Below are 18619 nucleotides of genomic sequence, written 5' to 3' on the forward strand. Positions count from 1 at the left end.
TTATGTAGGCAAAGCTCCTACAACCGTGCCTGCACACTTGGCGGCTCAAGAGTGCCCGATATAAGAATAATAATAATAGTAGTAGTAGTAGTAGTAGTAATGCTAGTGAACATGCCCTAGATTGATGCGGTTGCATTATGAAAATTTGGGAGAAAAGAGTCAGAAACACGGACCAGGAAAGAGGTTTAGAGGCCGGAGACCTCGTACCCAGCGGGGGCGTCCAGCCTGCGCGGAGACTTGCCTTGCCGGGCACCGCCTCGCCCCACCCCTGTTAGGCCAGCGCGAATCCCGGCGCGGAGTTCCGGGCGACGGCGCGGTCCCCACTCTGGCCCTGCCTCTTCCCTGCTCCCCTGCCTCCAGTGGTGCCAGCTGCGCCGGAGCCCCGAGAATCCGCCGCCACCGCGCAGGTTCCTGAGGCCGCCCTCACGCCACAGGTAGGAGCCGCACGGCCGCCGCCGGGGGCGCGCACAGCTCCAGCGGAGCGGGTTTCCGCCGCGCTCGCTTTCCGTCCCTCCTCCCGACGGCCCGCGGCAGCGGGCCGTTCCCCGCCCAACTTGGAGGCAGCCTTGGCAGCGGCGTCGGCGGCGGGCACCAGCTCCCTGAGGGCTCGCGGGACCGGCCTCTCTGGCAGCATTCGGGGGCCTCCAGTGCATGCCTTCGGCCCAGACTCCTGCAGAGTCGACGCAGTCAACTTGGGCGCGCACTTTTGCCGGGGCAGGTGGCTCTGGACTGCAGAGCCGCGCTGGCTCCAGGCCGAAGTTGAGGGCGTCTTCTGCAGGTGTATCCATCTAGCTCGCCGCGGAGGCCCCAGTACAAGTGTGTCTGGTGACTCTAGGTCATCTCGCGCCCCTGGGGTTCTCGTGTGCTGTGGGATGACCGAGATGGCGCTGGCGGTGGGACCAGTATCCCAAACCAACCAGGAAGTGCTGTGTTCCGAGGCTGAGCGCCCAGCCCGCCAGATGCACCGTCCTGGGCGTGTGGCCACAAAGCTACCAGCTGTGGCGCCCACGAAGTGATGACGCCGGGGCGGGGCAGGGATAAGGGCCCAAGGACCTGGGTGTGTATAAAGGGGCTCCAGCTTCAGGTATGTGGGACTTAGGTCTCAGATCCAAGAAAGTGGAGCTTCAAGCTTAGGATAGAATTGTGTGAGGCCCTTCAGAACTTGTAGAGTCAGTCCAGAACTATCACCACGCCTGTATTTTATCTTTACTGTCTTTGTAAAGTACTAAAGGCAAGTAGATTCTTAAGGACCACAAACGTTTCTGCGTTTCATTATCCCTAAGTTTTTCCCCGAAATGAGGAGTTCCCTTACTTTACTTGCCAGGCCTACCGGTTACAGTTTAGACCGCCCGTTGAGTGCTTTCTCAGGGCTTCGGGGAGGCCAGGTATCCCCAGACCTCTGAGCTCTGTTAAATGGCTAACTAAAGGTGGCGCAATGAAAGTGTAAAGAATGAAAATTAATCTATAGCTTGAACTATTAACAGACTCCACAATTACACACTGCCTCTTTGAATAAGATTTTCTTTCAGTATTAAATGTTTTATGATAACGTACATGTGAATAGGGCACAGTCTTTTAGCTTGAATTTGGACACAGCCTTTAAATGTTGTTTTAGGATCTTTTCACTAATTGTCTGAGCTCCCTGCTTGTCTTCTCAGGATCTAGTATAACTCACAATCCATATGAAAAGTGTGAGTAGTTAGGGCTTTGAGAAAGGTGTGTCTTTAACATGTTTGTACCTGATGTTAGAGTATTTGGGAACCACGGCTAGAAGTGCTGTATTTAGGCTTGTTGATTCCCTTACAACCAGGCAGTGGGGGACCCTGCTCCTTGGAAGCTGTCTGATTACTAAATGTGCATTTCTTAATTAAAAATGATTTGTTATAAAATTCATTTACCTTTAACTCTTATAGGGTTTTCCATGTTATTTTATTTTTATTGTGTTTGATACACATAAAATTTTTCATTTAAACCATTTTTTAGTATGTAATTCAGTGGCATTAAGTACTTTCATATTATTGTGCTCCCATCACAACTATCCCTCCACAAAAGTCTTTTATTTTTTTAGAGTTTTAATAACATTTCAATGATAATGACTACAATACAAGCTTTAGTTTTCTCACTAAGCGAAGTTTGAGCTCCTTCTCATATTTTTAGAGAAATTCACTTTTAAAGAAGAAAGTTGAAAAAGTATAACCAGACTGTGTTTAGTAAATTTTATCCCCATCAGGAAAGGCCTAATACTTTACTCTGTGAGGATAAACTCCTGTGCTAAGTTGCTTCAGTCGTGTCCAACTCTTTGCAACCCTATGGGCTATAGCGCGTCAGGCTCCTCTGTCCATGGGATTCTCCAGGCAAGAATACTTGAGTGGGTTGCCCGGCCCTCCTCCAGGGGATCTTCCTGACCCAGGGATTGAACCTCATCTCTTAAGTCTCTTGCATTGGCAGGTGGGTTTTTTACCACCTGGGAAACCCAGAGGATAAGCTTGCTGCTGCTGCTGCTGCTGCTAAGTCGCTTCAGTCGTGTCCAACTCTGCAACCCCATAGACAGCAGCCCACCAGGCTCCCCCGTCCCTGGGATTCTCCAGGCAAGAACACTGGAGTGGGTTGCCATTTCCTTCTCCAATGCATGAAAGTGAAAAGTGAAAGTGAAGTCTCTCAGTTGTGTCCAACTCTTCGCGACCCCATGGACTGCAGCCCACCAGGGAGTTTTTCTGTTTGTTTGTTTTTTGTGCCGGTGGCTTGCGGAGTATTAGTTCCCAGAGAAGGGATTGAACCCATCTCCTGAGCAGTGAGAGTGCGGAGTCCTAACCATTGGATGGCCAGGGAATTCCCTAGAGTTGTTGGTAGTTTCCTCTCCTTAATCTCTAACAGAAAGATGAAATTCCTTTGTCTCCTTAGCAGCTCTGTAGCATGTTTCCAAATTATGCTTGAGCTCAGGTTGTGCACCCGTTTAACTAAAAGGAGTTTTGATTGAGCTAGCTCCTAGGTGTAGCAGTTTCCTTTCCACTCTAGATGTTTACTAAACATTGATGGACCCAGAGGACCCAGTACATAAGACATGACCCTTTAAACTCTTAGTTTGAGTCACTGTGTGCATAAGAGAGCTGTAGCTGTCAGGACCTGGTTTTATGTTTTAAATTCTTTAAGTCATAGCACCACAAAATAAAATGTATTCTCCCTCCAGGGTGTGGATAAATGTTTTTGCAGGGTTAAAATGAGAAACTCATACCCTAAATTTCTCATAAGCCTGTGACATTTCTGATTAGAAAAGGGATGGTACAAATCCTGTCTCATGCTGTAGTGGAAATGCCTTCCAATGTGTTTCCCTAAATTCACAGGCCAGTGTAAAATCTGTATCCCAGATGTTTTAATGCTGGGTTTTTTAATGAAAGTGTATAGTAGGTGTTTCATAGTGTCATAGCTGATTTTTTTTCCTTTGTGTTGAGAAACTTGCTTAACTTTTTAATTTATTGAACAAACATTCTGTGACAGAATACAAAATGATTTGTGTATTCAATCAACACTTAAAGGTACTTTCTGTGCACCAGACACTATTCTAAGCATTTTACACACATGAGCACATTTTATTCTCAAAACAACCCCGTGAAGTAGGTATGTAATAGTCCTACCAGCCCCTTTTATAGATGAGTCATTGGAGGTACAGCAAGCTAGCCTATGGCAGAGCTGGGATTCCATTGCGGGCATCTTGAACCCAGGGTTTTGGCACTGCTGTCTCATCAGAAAAATATAGCCAGAAATTGCACCCTCCTGACAATTTTTTTTGTATTGTTATATTGCTGTCTTGTCCTTATCCTTAGGGATAAATAACTTGACATAATTGCAATCGAAGTGCAGCTCAGACAACCAATTCAACTCCTCTATTTTTCAGCTGGAGAAGGAAATGGCAACCCTCTCCAGTATTCTTGCCTGGGAAATCCCATGGACAGAGGAGCCTGGTGGGCTACAGTCCATGGGGTCGCAAAGAGTGGGACATGACTGAGCAACTTTCACACACGCGCTTGCACACACACACACACACACACACATGCACACACTTTTCACTAGCGGAAATTAAAGTGGAGTGTGGTTTTGTCAGGCTCTGTGAGCACTGAGACAGGGTCCTAGAGACTCTCTGCTGGTCTCCTTGCCTCTTGGTTATGAGGAGTTTTGGACAGGGATCCTGAAAGGGTCTGTGGAGGCCAGGATATGTGTATGGGGAGGCAGTATTTGCCTATCAGAGAGGAAACACTTCTGTATTTTAATAATCATTATGACCATCCCAGAGCTAATCTGCCAAATGAAGGCCTGGGTTTTATCCCAGGTGGACAGAACAGAAGCTTGTGGCTGACCATAAGCCATGGAAAGTCTTGCTGCTTAGGGCCCCAGAACCCCAATTCCTTCCCCAGCCTGTGACCTCAGGCTCCCCTCTGGATGAGAGGAATATTTTATTCTGTACTCAATCATTTTTTTGCACTTTTTGGATCTGGAGTTGGGAACCTTTTGAAAGCCTCTGACGCACAAAAGAAAATCAGCCAAGAGCAACAGGGAAATAAAAATAACTCTGTCTGGTCGGCTCTTTTGTTGAGAGAGGGAGAGACTTCTAAGGGCATAAATTGACAAACTTTATATTAAGGACAGGAAAATCAAAGTTCAGTATTCAACAGTGATTTTTTTTTCCAAAGTAGGCTCTTGCAGACAGAAAGTGAATTTGGATGAAGGAGAATAAGGAATAAATATGGGAAAAGGAAGGTGGTGGAGTGGGAGGGAGAAGCCAGTGCAGAGAGGAACCAGCACAGGGGAAGACAGGGTGCTGAAAGTTTGGTCAGTTCTTTACACAAGCTTGAGGTTCCGTGTGATTCTGCGTAACAATCCCTTTGAAATGTCAAGTGTAGATGAAAATGATCTTTTCTTTGGTTTATCTTAAAGTGATTATTTATTTATTATTTTTCTATTGAGTTAGCATTGATTTATAACATTATGTAAGTTTCATGTGTACAGCATTCCATTTCTACTTCTGGATACACTGTGCTGTGCTCTGCTGTGCTAAATCCCTTCAGTCATGTCTGACTCTTTGTGACCCTATGGCCTATAGCCTGCCAGGTTCCTCTGTCCATGGGATTCTCCAGGCAATAGTACTGGAGTGGGTTGTCATGCACTCCTTCAGGGGATCTTCCCAACCCAGGGATCCAACCCACATTTTTTACGTCTCAGGTTCTTTACTGCTAGTGCCACCTGGGAAGCCCCTGTATACGCTACAGCCACCAAAATTTTTAGTTACATCTCCATATATTTGATCCCCTTCATCCATTTCACCCTCCCCACCATCCCTCCCACCCCCCAGCCCTTTCACTCTAGCAACTCATACTTTGTTCTCTGTATCTATGTGTTTGGTTTGTTTAATTTTTTTTTTTTTTTTTTTTTTGCTTTTTAGTTTGTGTTTTATATTTCACAAATGAGTGAAATCATATAGTATTTGTTTTCACTTAACATAATTTCCTCAAGGTCCAGTTATACGTTCAAAAGGCAGGATTTCATCTTTTTCTTGGCTGAGCAATATTCCATTGTAATTATCACATCTTTTTTTTTTTGAACAGTCATTTATTTTACAAAGTTGTTTAAATCCACTCTTTAGCAACATTTAAAAGGCATATTTAAAAATGTGTTTTCCAACTTATTAGTGGTCACTAAAGTTAAAGTCACCAGACATTCTCATGGAGTTTCAGTTTTCCTGGGCCTCCACAGGACTTCTCCATTTGGATCAGTAACATTGTAGCATGAGAGGTTAAACTGTCCACCAGTTAATATTCATGTATAGGAATGCCATGCACCTTTACATTGTCTTCCCACACATGACCTCATTTGCAAGCCAAACAACATTATTGATACTCACATTTACAGATTAGAATGCTAGGCCTCATGTTCATGCATCTAATAATTAATTTCTAATTTGAGGATACTGCATCTTCTTTATCCATTCATTCATTCATGGGCACTTAGGTTGTCTCCATATCCATTATAAAGAATGCTGTAATGAACATAGAGGTGCATATATCTTTTTTAATTAGTATTTTTTATTATTTGGCTAACTATGCAGAAATAGGATAGCTGGATCATACAGTAGTTCTAGAATTAATTTTTTGAGGGATCTCCACACTGTTCCCCAAAATGGCTGCCGCAATTTACAGTCCCATCAACAGTGTATGAAGCTTCCCCTTTCTCCACTTCCTTGGCAGCTTGTTATTTCTTGCCTTTTTGATCATAGCCTTCTAACAGGCATGTGGTGATACCTCATTGTGGTTTTGATTTGGATTTCCATAATAATTAGTGATGTTGAACATTTCTTCGTGTGCCCATTAGCCGTCTGTATGTCTTCTTGGAAAAATGTTTATTCATCTCCTCTGCCCATTTTTAAATTGGGTTGTTTGTTTTTTTGTTGTTGAGTTATATGAGTTCTTTTTATATTTTAGATGTCAACCCTTTATTGAATATATGGTTTGTAAATATCTTCTCCCATTTGGTAGGTTGTCTTTTCATTTTGTTGATAATTTCCTTTGCTGTTCAGAAACTTTTTAGTTTGATTTAGTCCCACTTGTTCATTTTTACTTTTGCTTCCCTTGCCTGAGGAGACAAATCCAGAAAGGTATCGCTAAGACCACTGTCAAAGTGCATACTGCCTATGTTTTCTTCTAGGAGTTTTATGGTTTCACGTCTTACATTCAAGTCTTTATCTTGAAGTGATCTTATTGTTTCTTAAAACCATTGCTAATCAACAAAGCATATGGACAAAGAGATACCAGGTAACTCTTAACCCCAGCTTGGGGTCTTCATACTAACCTAGTCTATTTTTGTGTACACTCTTTTTTATGAATGGATATTACATATAGCATGATATTAGAATCACTGGGTTTTCAATTATTTTATCGCTTGTCTTCCCCATGAGAGGCCACTGACTGTGTTTTTTTCACTTTTGCATCTCCACTGCTCATTGTAGTGTACAATTAGATGTGAGCTGAATCGGTGTGATTCATTTTATTCAAAATATGTAAATATTTCCAGAAAAGATTATTATAATGAATGTTTTACTTATTTATTTGTTCTGCTGTGCCATTTAACTACTTTCAGAAATAAACTTGTAGAAGCACAGTGGACAGTCTGTGGCATTTTGAATTTGCAGCCAGTTTACTCATTTCATTGGTCTTTTCCTGCAGTATTTTCTACCTGAATTCTGATGAAAGAGTCCTTTGAAATAAGGAGATTGGGGAGGTAGCAGAGGATTGAGGTGTGGGTTCCAAAATCATATTATCTTAAGGAAAAAAAGAATCACCTGATAGAATTTTGTAGATGCTAAATATTTCGAAGCTAGGAACATGGAGCAAAGATTTTTTACCCTAACCCCAGTCCCAGCCCCAATCTGCCACTGTCTTGTCTGGAAATGTAGGGTGATGGGGCAGTGATGAATCAAAGCAGGTCTTGTAAAGCAAGTAAGGTAAATAACAGTCAGGCACAGTTGAGCCCCACAAGTTCCTCACCAGGAGTAATGGCCAGAGTCCTTGCCCTAGGAGCCTGAGAGCTAGGATTCAGATCTTGAGGATTCGAGCACCATGTGGCCTGAGACAAGTAACTGAAAAGTCCCCTATACCTCGGTTTCCCTATCTGTAGAATGGGGATAAAAATAATACCTATCTCATAGGATTATTGTGGGGACTGGAGGAAACAATGCCTGTAAAGCATTTAGCCTAGAGCCTGGGATTTCCTGGTGCCTCGGTGGTAAAGAATCTGCCTGCCAGTGCAGAGATACAGGTTCAGTCCCTGGGTTGGGAAGATCCCCTGGAGAAGGAAATGGCAACTCACTCCAGTATTCTTACCTGGAGCATCCCAGGGACAGAAGAGCCTGGTGGTCTATAGTCCATGGGATTGTAAAAGGGTTGGACCCAGCTTAGCAACTAAATAACAACTGGAACATAGAAATGACACAATAAATGTTAGTTCCCCTCTTTCAAAAAGCTCTCCCCACTCCATCCCAGAGCTAGCAGGAGTGACACCCCTAAATAGCCAAGCAAATCACTGTGGGAGGAGACATGGAGGTGGGGCCTTATGGGAATATGGATGAGGGAGAAATTAATTTTTCCTGAGAGGAATTCTTGAATAAGTATGGCATTCCATGAGACCCCAGTGATGAGAAGCAATAGGAAAGCTTCAGGCAACAGAGCTACTTACAACTAGGGATAATGAGCTATATGCCTTTGATAATCATACTTTTTCGGTATAGGTTTTGACATTAGGTAGAAATTTTGATTTTTTCTTAATTTACAAACATAGGATGGCATTTGGGCTTTGCAGGTGGTGAAGTGGCTTCCCTGGTGGCTCAGCAGGTAAAGAATCCGCCTGCAATGCAGGAGACCAATGGCACAGTGGTGAAGAATCTGCCTGCCAAAAGCAGGAGATGCAAGAGACATCTCTGAATCCCTGAGTGGGGAAGATCCCCTGGAGAAGGAAATAGCAACCCACTCCAGTATTCTTGCTGGAAAATCCCATGGATAGAGGAGCCTGCTGGGCTACAGTCCATGGGATCACAAAGAATCAGACACCTGTCTGCACGCACACACAGGGTGGCATTTATTTATAGTAGGAGAAGCATGATTTGCCTCTCTTTTCCAACGAGTGTATGTATGGAGGTATATTTTTAAAGTATATTTAGAATTAACAGTAGGGTGCACTCTCAAGGGAAGAGTGAACTAGTCCGTGCTGTGCTGGAATAACATGCCTCCCATCACGTTCCTTGCCTTCACGTTAAATGGCAGGAGGGCGTCACAGGCTTCGCCAGCTTTCTAGGGATGTGAGTAACACATATCTGCATGAATCATGGATATAAGTGTAGACTGTGTGTCAGTAACCTACACCAGCCGTTTTCACACTTGAAGGAAAAAACTGTTGTTACTGTCCCCCACCCTGCCCCTAAGAACCGCTTTTCTGAATGAACTCTTCTGTGAAATCCCAGTATGTAGAACACCCTAAGCACAGCCATTCCTGAGGATTCCTAGATGGGGCCAGTGAACCAGCTGTGTCCCCCCGTCTCCCTCCCTGCCCACATCCTGGCAAAGGCAGCTGCCCCTTAGCAGCTGGAACCGTGGGGCTCCTCGGAGCAGATGTGAAAGCATTGCTGTACGTCTGCTGGAGGGAAGAGAAGATGAAGGCCTGAAGAGGGGAAGAGGAGGAAAAGCAATGGACTGGTTTTCGTTTTTTTTTCAGAAGCTTTTGCCAGTGATGCACTGGAACTGACATGCTGAGAGCTGGTTTTAAACTTTCAGGAATTTCATGAGCCAGTTGTTAAACATGCCATTATGAAACAACAGATTGCCTAAGTTTGGGTTTTAAACTTACATTAAATGCATTATATTGAAAACAAAAGTAGTGTCTCGAATTTGGAGATGTGGTTGGAGGTAAAGGAGTACCCCAAGTTATGCAATGTTCTTAACTATCTTCTCCTATTAGCTAGTATAATTGTGGTTTCATACTTTTTTTTTTATCTCAGCTGCATCCACTTTATATTTTTTCTTCCCAACTTGTATAAGATTTCTTTCTTTCTTTTTTTTGTTGTTGTTTAATTACATTAAATATGACATCTATCATGGTGTTGAATACAGTCGGGAAGGTCCCTGGAGGAGGGCATGGCAACCCACTCCAGTATTCTTGTCTTGAGAATCCCATGGACACAGGAGCCTGGCAGGCTACAGTCTATGGGGTTGCAAAGAGTTGAACTCAACTGAAATGACATAGCACGAATGCATGCGTGATCAGTAATAGCAGACAATCTTTTTTCCTATTCCTAGGAGAAAACTTTCAACTTCTCCTTAAATGATATTTGCTATACATTTTTAAGTTAATCTTTATTAGACTATAAAATTTTACTTCCCTTTTTCTTTTCTATGAATTTTATAAATTATGAGTGGACATATAGTTAAACCAAGTCCGTTTTCCCTTAACTGCATTCACTTTAATCCTTGATTCTATTTGTCTGTAGAAATAGGATTCTTCAGACTCAGCTTTCTCCTTCAGGGCAAGCTTGCCCTCTCCTCACTCCCAGTCAGTCATTCTAAGGTCTGGCTAAACAAAATCACCTGGGAGCTTGATTAAATTCAGAGGCCCAGGTTCTGTCATGTACCTACTAAATTGGGTTTCTTGCGGGGAGGGGCAACTCGGTGCAGTGTAGTGTGAGTTCCTTTGGGATTCTGATGATCCTCCCATGTGTCTGCTTGGCCCCTGTGGGCACTTGCTGCCCAGCCCTGGGGCCTCCATGTGCCCGGCGTAGTGTCAAGTCATTTGGGCTACTGGACCCGGGCCACATTGCCCGAGAGTCTCGACTTTTATGTTTGGCCTCAAATTCTCTTCCTGTGAGACAACTTTCAGAGTCTGCCTCTTGGCCCCATGAACCTGTTTCTCAGATAAGGGCCTGACTCCCTGAGCTCAGATCTGTTGGGGCCTAGATTCTCACCTAAGGATACAGCTCTGCATGGTACTTGGAGACTAGCAGGGAAGTCAACTGTGCTAGGTTTGTTCCCACGTCAGCCTCAGTTTTCATCTTTCTGAACTACAGTTGCCCATCTCTGGGGATGGTCGGCGGGGGGGATTCTATTTCTGGAGCATACCAACCTGGTTCCACTTCAGGGCTTTGCATTGTGCCATTCCCTCTGCCAGAAACAGCCTTCTCCCCAGTCTTTGCGTGGCGTGCATCTTTTTGACATTTGGGTCAATGACGAAAGGTTCAAATATCACCTCTCTGAAAAGTCTTTCCCTGACCATCAAACCTGCCTCCCTGCCCAGTCTGCATTACCTTGCTCATAGCCTCATTGTCCTAGCTATTCCTGTGGGTGGTTTTCACCCCGGCACTGATCACTAAGAGTTTTTCTTCACGTCTTAAATACTGAGTTTTCTACATACGAACATAAGCTCCATGAGAGCTGGCATTTGCCTGGCATGTAGTAGATGCTCACTAATTGTAAAATGAATGCCTCTCTGAACTACTGTGTGAGTACGTGATGTTAGTGTGAACCCTGAGTTCCCGGGTGATTTATCGGTTCTTGTTATCACTCTTTCCTGATTCCACAGATGTTACCTTTAGGACAGTGATGCATTGCTGAGATATTACTGCCATTTGGAACAAGGGCCACTCCCAACCAATGGGAAATAAAATCTGTAGCCCTGTATATGAATGTTTCCTTTCATATGCAGAGAGCGTGTAAGGGTTGATTGAGCTGTAGCTGTTTGTCCTGTGGGTGATTAATCTGTGATAAAATGGATCAATTAAACATGAAAGTAGTGTAAAATAAACCTGATAGATTTGGGGAAATTCCTGTTTTCCTCCCTCTTTGAGTTCTATTGGGGTGGTGTTGGGTGGGGTGATGGGGTAAGAGGGCTATACATCACTCTGTAAGACTCAGGAGTCCAGAAGGGCATATTGGAGAGGTTTGTCCTATCTGACGTCACAGGGAACAGACTTGACTAATGAGGAAGTAAGTTTTACAGATCTGTGGCCAAGGAAGGCCAGTAGGCCTGGTGGTGAAAGCCATCACCTTGTGTTTGCTGCTCACACCGGTGCTGTAAGTTCGTCAGTGGTCTTTTGATGCCAACAGAGTGCTCCGCATGTGCTTGTGCAGCGAAGATGTGGTTCCGCCCGCACAGAGCTTGTGGTCTAATACAGTCAGTTAAAGGCTGGACTGAGTCGTGCAGCACAGTGCTGCTAGGCTGCCTAAGTGGGCTGGTATTTTGTTATGATAATACATCCCAGTTTTTCATGATAGTGATTTCAGTCTGCTCTAGGATTGGAGCAGCAGCTAGGGTAAAAGATGAAGAGAGCAAAGCTCTGAGCTTCTCTACACTTCGCTTTCCATAAAAGTATCTCATTTGAAAAAAGCATGATTTTGTATACTTATTTTTTAAAAAGTAAACTTTGTGTTTCAGATTCATAGAAAAGTTTCGAGGATGGTGAAGTGAAAAAGTGAAAGTGTTGGTTGCTCAGTGTTTGACTCTTTGTGAGCCTATGACTGTATCTCACCAGGCTCTTCTGTCCATGGAATTCTCCAGGCAAGAATACTGGAGTGGGTTTCCATTCCCTTCTTCAGGAGATCTTTCTGACCCAAGGATTGAACCCAGGTCTCCTGTTTTGCAGGAAGATTCTTAACCATCTGAGCCAGATGGTTAATTAGGGAAGCCCAAGAATACTGGAGTGGCTAGCCATTTTGAGGATGGTATACATGGGTAAACTATGGTTTCCTTTCTTATTAAATCTTATATTGGGGTGGCACTTTTGCAATAATCAATGAATCAATACTAATGTATTGTTATTAAAGTCCATGCTTTATTCAGATTTCCCCAGTTTTCTCTAATGTCCTTTTTCTATTCCGGGATCCCATCCAGGATACCATGTTACATTTAGTTGTCATGTCTCCTTAGGTTCCTCTGGGCTATGATATTTACTCAGATTTTCCATGTTTTGATAACCTTGATGTTTAAAGGGTTACTGGTTAGGTATCCCATAGGTGTCTTGCAGTGGTTGTTTAGTCGCTAACTCGTGTGTAACGCTTTTGTGACCCCATGGATTGTAGCCTCCTCTGTAGCCTGCCAGGCTCCTCTGTCCATGGGATCTCCCCAGCAAGAATACTGGAGTGGGTCACCGTTTCGTTTTCCAGGGGATCTTCCCAACCTAGGGGTTGAATCTGGGTCTCCTGCCTTGCAGGCAGATTCTTCACTGCTGAGCCTCCAGGGAAGTCCAAAGGTTTCTTGTCGACTGTCCCTCAATTAGAATGTTTATGATGTTTTTCTCATGATCACATTGGAGAGGAAGACCACAAAAGTGGTCTCATTACATTGCATCAAGAATACACACCGTCATCATGACTTACTGCTACTGGTGTTCACTTTAATCACCTTGCAAGGCAGTGTTTGCAAGGTTTCTTCACTATGGAGTTGCTCCCCCATTCCTACCCAATACTGTACTCTTTGGAAGGAAGTCACTCTGCACAGCCCATACTATTGAGATAGGGAGTTATGTTCCACCTCTTAGGGGAGGGACAAGTAGCTGCATAAATGATTTTAAATTCTTCTGTATGGAAGATGTGTCTTTTCATCCCCACCTATTTATTTATTCAATTATTTATTTATCTCAGTGTGGACTCATGGTATTTGTTTGAAACTGTGGATTATAACCCCATACCATGTTATTTACTTATATTTGGCTTTTTAAAGATTTTATTCAAACAAAAACATTCTACTGTTTTAAAATGTTAGAAAACTATTGTTCATATATATAGTTTTATATATATATAATGTTATTATATATAACATTATATATATATATTTATCTTTCCTCTTTTTCCTTTAAATACCCTATTTATGCATTTATTATTTGGAGCAATAAAAGGCAAATTACCAGTTAGGATTTTATCATGGTTTTTTTTTTTCATTATTTTTTGCAGGAGTGAAATTAAGATATAAATATTTATGTGTTTGGGGGGATGGTAGAGGTCAAAGGCATTTCTTTCCCCCATTGTATACTGAGTTTGCATTCACTACTTTCAATTATTGCTGAAATAAATGTCCATCATTTATATGGACATTTATAGTCAGCTCTCTTCCTAAAAGTCCTTAGGAAGTATAGGAATTTAGGGACAATTTTTGTCTTTTTTTATTTTCTTCAGAGTTTTCTTAATTAAATGCTGCTCCTGCTACTGCTGCTAAGTCGATTCAGTCGTGTCCGACTCTGTGTGACCCCAGAGACGGCAGCCCACCAGGCTCCCCTGTCCCTGGGATTCTCCAGGCAAGAACACTGGAGTGGGTTGCCATTTCCTTCTTCAATGCATGAAAGTGAAAAGTGAAAGTGAAGTCGCTCAGTCGTGTCTGACTCCTAGCGACGCCATGGACTGCAGCCTACCAGGCTCCTCGGTCCATGGGATTTTCCAGGCAAGAGTACTGGAGTGGGGTGCCATTGCCTTCTCCAATTAAATGCTAGTCAATGCATTGTTCTCATTCAACGGTGAATTTGTTACAGAAATCCCCATGGCAGTCCTCCCTGCTTTCTGTTTCCCACAACCAGTCTCCTATGTGTAGGTTTTTTCTCTACTAAACCACATGATTAAACTCTTGTTTTTGTTTTTCAGTAGCTCAGTCAAGTCTGACTTTTTGCAACCACATGGATTGAAGCACAACAGCTTCCCTGTACTTTACTATCTCCTGGAATTTGCTAAAAGTCGCATCCTTTGAATCGGTGATGCCATCCAGCCATCTCATCCTCTGTTGTCCCTTTCTCCTCCAGCCTTCAATCTTTTTCGGCATCAGGGTCTTTTCCAGTGTGTTGGCTCTTTGCATAAGGTGGCCAAAGTATTGGAGCTTCAGCTTCAGCATCAATCCTTTCAATGAATATTCAGGGTCCATTTCCTAATTTAGAATTGCCTGATTTGATCTCCTTGCAGTCCACTGGACTCTCAAAGAGTCTTCTCCAACACCATAGTTCAAAAGCATCAATTCTTCAGCATTTAACCTGCTTTATAGTCCAACTCTCACATCCAAACATGACTACTGGAAAAAACATAGCTTTGACTATACAGACCTTTGTTGGCAAAGTAATGTCTCTACTTTTTAATATGCTGTCTAGGCTTGTCATAGCTTTTCTTCCAAGGAACAAGCGTCTTTTAATTTCATGACTGCGGTCATCATCTGTAGTGATTTTGTAGTGCAAGAAAATAAAGTGTGTCGCTGTTTCCATTGTTTCCCCATCTGTTGGCCATGAAGTGATGGGACTGGATGCCATGATCTTAGTATGTAAATATAAATATCATTTATATATAAATTTCACCTCTTTTTAAAGCACCTAAAAGTCTAACATATAGCAGATCCCAACATGTTTATTGGACTGGCTTGAAATAGAGGAAATAATCCTAAAACTATTTCATTCCCTTACTTCTCAATATTTTTGATTTTCTCTTGTATTTCATTAATAACTTTTGTTCTACAATCCAGTGCTTTTTGGTGTTCTTATTTCTGTGCCAGTTCACACACACAGATATACTTTAGGGAGTGGTTTTAGTCACAGGCCAATTCTATTTTTTTTTCTTTTTAATTGAAGTTGTGGGTTGTTGTTGTTTAGTTGTTCAGTCCTGTCTGACTCTCTTTGCGACCCCATGTACTACAGCACGCCAGGCTTCCCTGTCATTCACCATCTCCCTGAGTCTGCTTAAACTTATGTCCTTTGACTCAGTGATGCCATCCAGCCATCTCAACCTCTGTTGTCCCCTTCTCCTCCTGCCTTCAATCTTTCCCAGCATCAGGGTCTTTTCCAATGAGTTGGCTCTTTGCATCAGGTGGCCAAAGTATTGGAATTTCAACTTCAGCATCAATCCTCCCAGTGAATATTCAGGATTGATTTCCTTTAAGATGGACTGGTTGGATCTCCTTGCAGTCCAGGGGATTCTCAGGAGTCTCCTTTAACACCTCAGTTCAAAAGCATCAATTCTTCGGTGCTCAGTCTTCTTTATTGTCCAACTCTCACATCCATACAAGACTACTGGGAAAACCATAGCTTTGACTATATGGACCTTTGTCGGCAAGGTAATGTCTCTACTTTTTAATATGCTGTCTAAGTTGGTCTTAGCTTTTCTTCCAAGGAGCAAGCGTCTTTTAGTTTTATGGCTGCAATCACCATCTGCAGTGATTTTGGAGCCCAAGAAAATAAAGTATGTCACTGTTCCCCATTGTTTCCCCAACTATTTGCCATAAAGTGATGGGACCTGATGCTATGATCTTCATTTTTTGAATGTTGTGTTTTAAGTCAACTTTTTCTCTCTGCTTTCACATTCATCAAGAGGCTCTTTGATTCCTCTTCACTTTCTGCCCTAAGGGTGGTGTCATCTGCGTATCCGAGGTTATTGATACTTCTCCCAGCAATCTTGATTCCAGCTTGTACTTCATCTACCCTGGCATTTTGCATGATGTTAAATAAGTTAAATAAGCATATAAGTTAAATAAGTTAAATAAGCAGGGTGACATATAAGTTAAATAAGCAGGGTGACAATATATATAGCTTTGATGTACTCCTTTCCCAATTTTGAACCAGTTTGTTGTTCATGTCCATTTCTAACTGTTGTTTCTTGACCTGCATACAGGTTTCTCAGGAGACAAAGAAGTTGTGGGCAGACAATTTTTAAATGAAATTGTGGGTAGACAGTTACACTCAGAGACCAGATGACCTGACCATTTGGTCCAGAAAGATGCTTCTAAGTCAAGTGTTGGTGGCTCAGTGGGCAGTCAGTTCCACATGCAGCCCTAGTGTTCTGATACCCCACTGAGGACTCAGTACTCCTTTAAGAAGTGTGAGACCCATCCCAGTGAAACTGCAGAAATGTGTCTCAGTTAATGGGGGCTCCCAGGTGCTCTGATTCTTCATGTCTCAGCACAGAAAGAATTCAGCAAGAGGCAAAGTGAGAGACAAGAAGTGATTTATTAGAATAGGGTACTTGTGAGACTTATAAGTGGGTGGACAAGAAAGTGTCATGCCTAGATCTTAGTGGGCTATGATTTTATAATCAAAGGAAAGTGGAGAGGAGGAGAAGACCACCTTCTTCCTCATTCTTGAGCAGATATCAAGCTTCCATCATTAACTTCTCCTCCACATAGGCAGGGGATTTTTTTTGTCCCTACATGGTCAAGCCAAGACTGTCATGATGCAGTGAAAATGAGCGAAAAGGCAATAACGTATACTAGAGTATAGTAAATCATTTCAGGTTTTAGTATCATATCACCTTTTCCTTATATTTTTGTTTTTAGTGTGTGCAGAGGAATGTGTCCTAGGAATTGTTAGCTTACTGACCTCACTGGGCAGGATATAAGTCTTTTTCCACCATTGTTTTATTGTTCTGGGGCATGTCTCATGCTTCTGTTGCATTGTTTTATTGCTAAGTAAGCCTGACTGGTTCTGTGGTTAGGCAAACCAGCTTTCTTGAGTGATCATTAACTCACTAGGGTCTCTCGTACTTTTTTCTCTACTTGCAATCTCCTAGTGTTCTTGCCTGGAGAATCCCAGGGACAGGGGAGCCTGGTGGGCTTCCGTCTATGGGGTCGCACAGAGTCGGACACAACTGAAGCACTTAGCAGCAGCAGCAGCAGCAGCAGTGGGATTAGCTATTTAATCACCTATTCTGTCCCTTTACTCTGTCTCTATCACCAGCTTTACTGACTCTGTAAATGGCAAAATAAATGCAGGCCTGTGGGTCAGGAAGATTAGGTAATATACCTAGAGTTGGGTCTTTAGAGCTGGCTAGACAGGTATGGAGAATTTCCTACTACAGTCAAGTAAAGGCTGCAGTATCAATTTAGAACATGCTGAGAAGTCATTATTATATTACATGGTAATTAAGCACAAGTTAAGCATAAAGTATAAGTACCTCGCTTAATGGACTGTGATTAGAATTATTTTAACACAACCCAGGCAAGCATTTTATTCTCATTCTTTCTCGTGAAACCAGTGCTTGTGTTGACACCGTCCCCTAATTCCATCCAGGATTTTTTTCTCAATTTATTTGTTTACTTACTGAGTCATAGACCCTTAATCTGATGATTTCTATACAGTAAAATTTTTTACACCCTGATTTCCTAGTGCCGGTGGCTCAGGAAGGCTATGAAATCTTCCATAACTTAAAAGGACCATATGTTCATTGAGAAGGAATTACTAGAAATGATGAATGTAATTTTTCTTCTTTGTCATGACTCAAAAACCAAGTTCGGTCTGGGGCAGGGAGGTGAGGCCTGGCTTAAGATAAGGCCTGTGTTTATTTGGCCTTGGAGTCTTCCTCACCAGCTCCCCCAGAGCTGGTGCAGAGCAAGAGAGAGTGCACAGCTCTGGGGCACAGGAGAGTGACTGCCTCAGCTGGCAGTGTAATAGGTCCTGAATGGGTCTCTGGGCTAACCAGCCACCCTCAAACCTCTTCTCAGAGGACAGGCCTGGAGAACTCTGTTGCCCCAAGTAGAGGCTTGATTTTCTTCGAAGTGTAGATCATTGCTTAATGCTGCAAAAATGGGCCTAGAATTATATTCATAAAGGATAAGTTTAAGTGACCATGATTAATTGAAAATACCCTCATCATTTAGTTCTGCATTGTACCCCTCAGCATTGTAATCAGTCCACTTTGATCTTATCCAACTTACTTTACTACTGTTGCTGATTATCAATTGAAAAAAAAAATGCAGGAAAAAGATAGCTCCGAGGGGCTGCTGTGAAGAAGTAAGGGAGGAGCCAGGATACGTAGGACTTCTTGCAACAAAAACCAGGTAGTCGGAACATCCAGAAGTTGCTGTTAATTAAAGAAAACCAGACATCTCAAGTTAATGAATTTAGTGCTTTTCTGTGTATGGGAAGATGCAAAAGTCTGGGATCATTAAAATTGTTCCCTTGACACCTGACCTGCCTCTTGAGAAACCTATATGCAGGTCAGGAAGCAACAGTTAGAACTGGACATGGAACAACAGACTGGTTCCAAATAGGAAAAGGAGTACGTCAAGGCTGTATATTGTCACCCTGCTTATTTAACTTATATGCAGAGTACATCATGAGAAATGCTGGGCTGGAAGA

At 42.8% G+C, this 18619-nt stretch overlaps 1 protein-coding gene across 3 annotated transcripts in view; it reads left to right on the top strand.

Moving 5' to 3' along the window:
- Positions 1 to 335: 335 nt before the first annotated feature.
- The window catches only part of PLD1 (phospholipase D1), a 276225-nt gene continuing 257941 nt past the window's right edge, over positions 336 to 18619 (top strand). For all 3 annotated transcript variants that reach the window (XM_015472492.3, XM_005201681.5, XM_005201682.5), the window contains exon 1: positions 336 to 434. The gene's annotated coding sequence lies outside the window, so the exon portion shown is untranslated. The remainder of the gene's footprint in view (positions 435 to 18619) is intronic.

Source organism: Bos taurus, chromosome 1 (assembly GCF_002263795.3).
Source record: "Bos taurus isolate L1 Dominette 01449 registration number 42190680 breed Hereford chromosome 1, ARS-UCD2.0, whole genome shotgun sequence".
In the NCBI taxonomy this organism is placed as follows: domain Eukaryota; kingdom Metazoa; phylum Chordata; class Mammalia; order Artiodactyla; family Bovidae; genus Bos; species Bos taurus.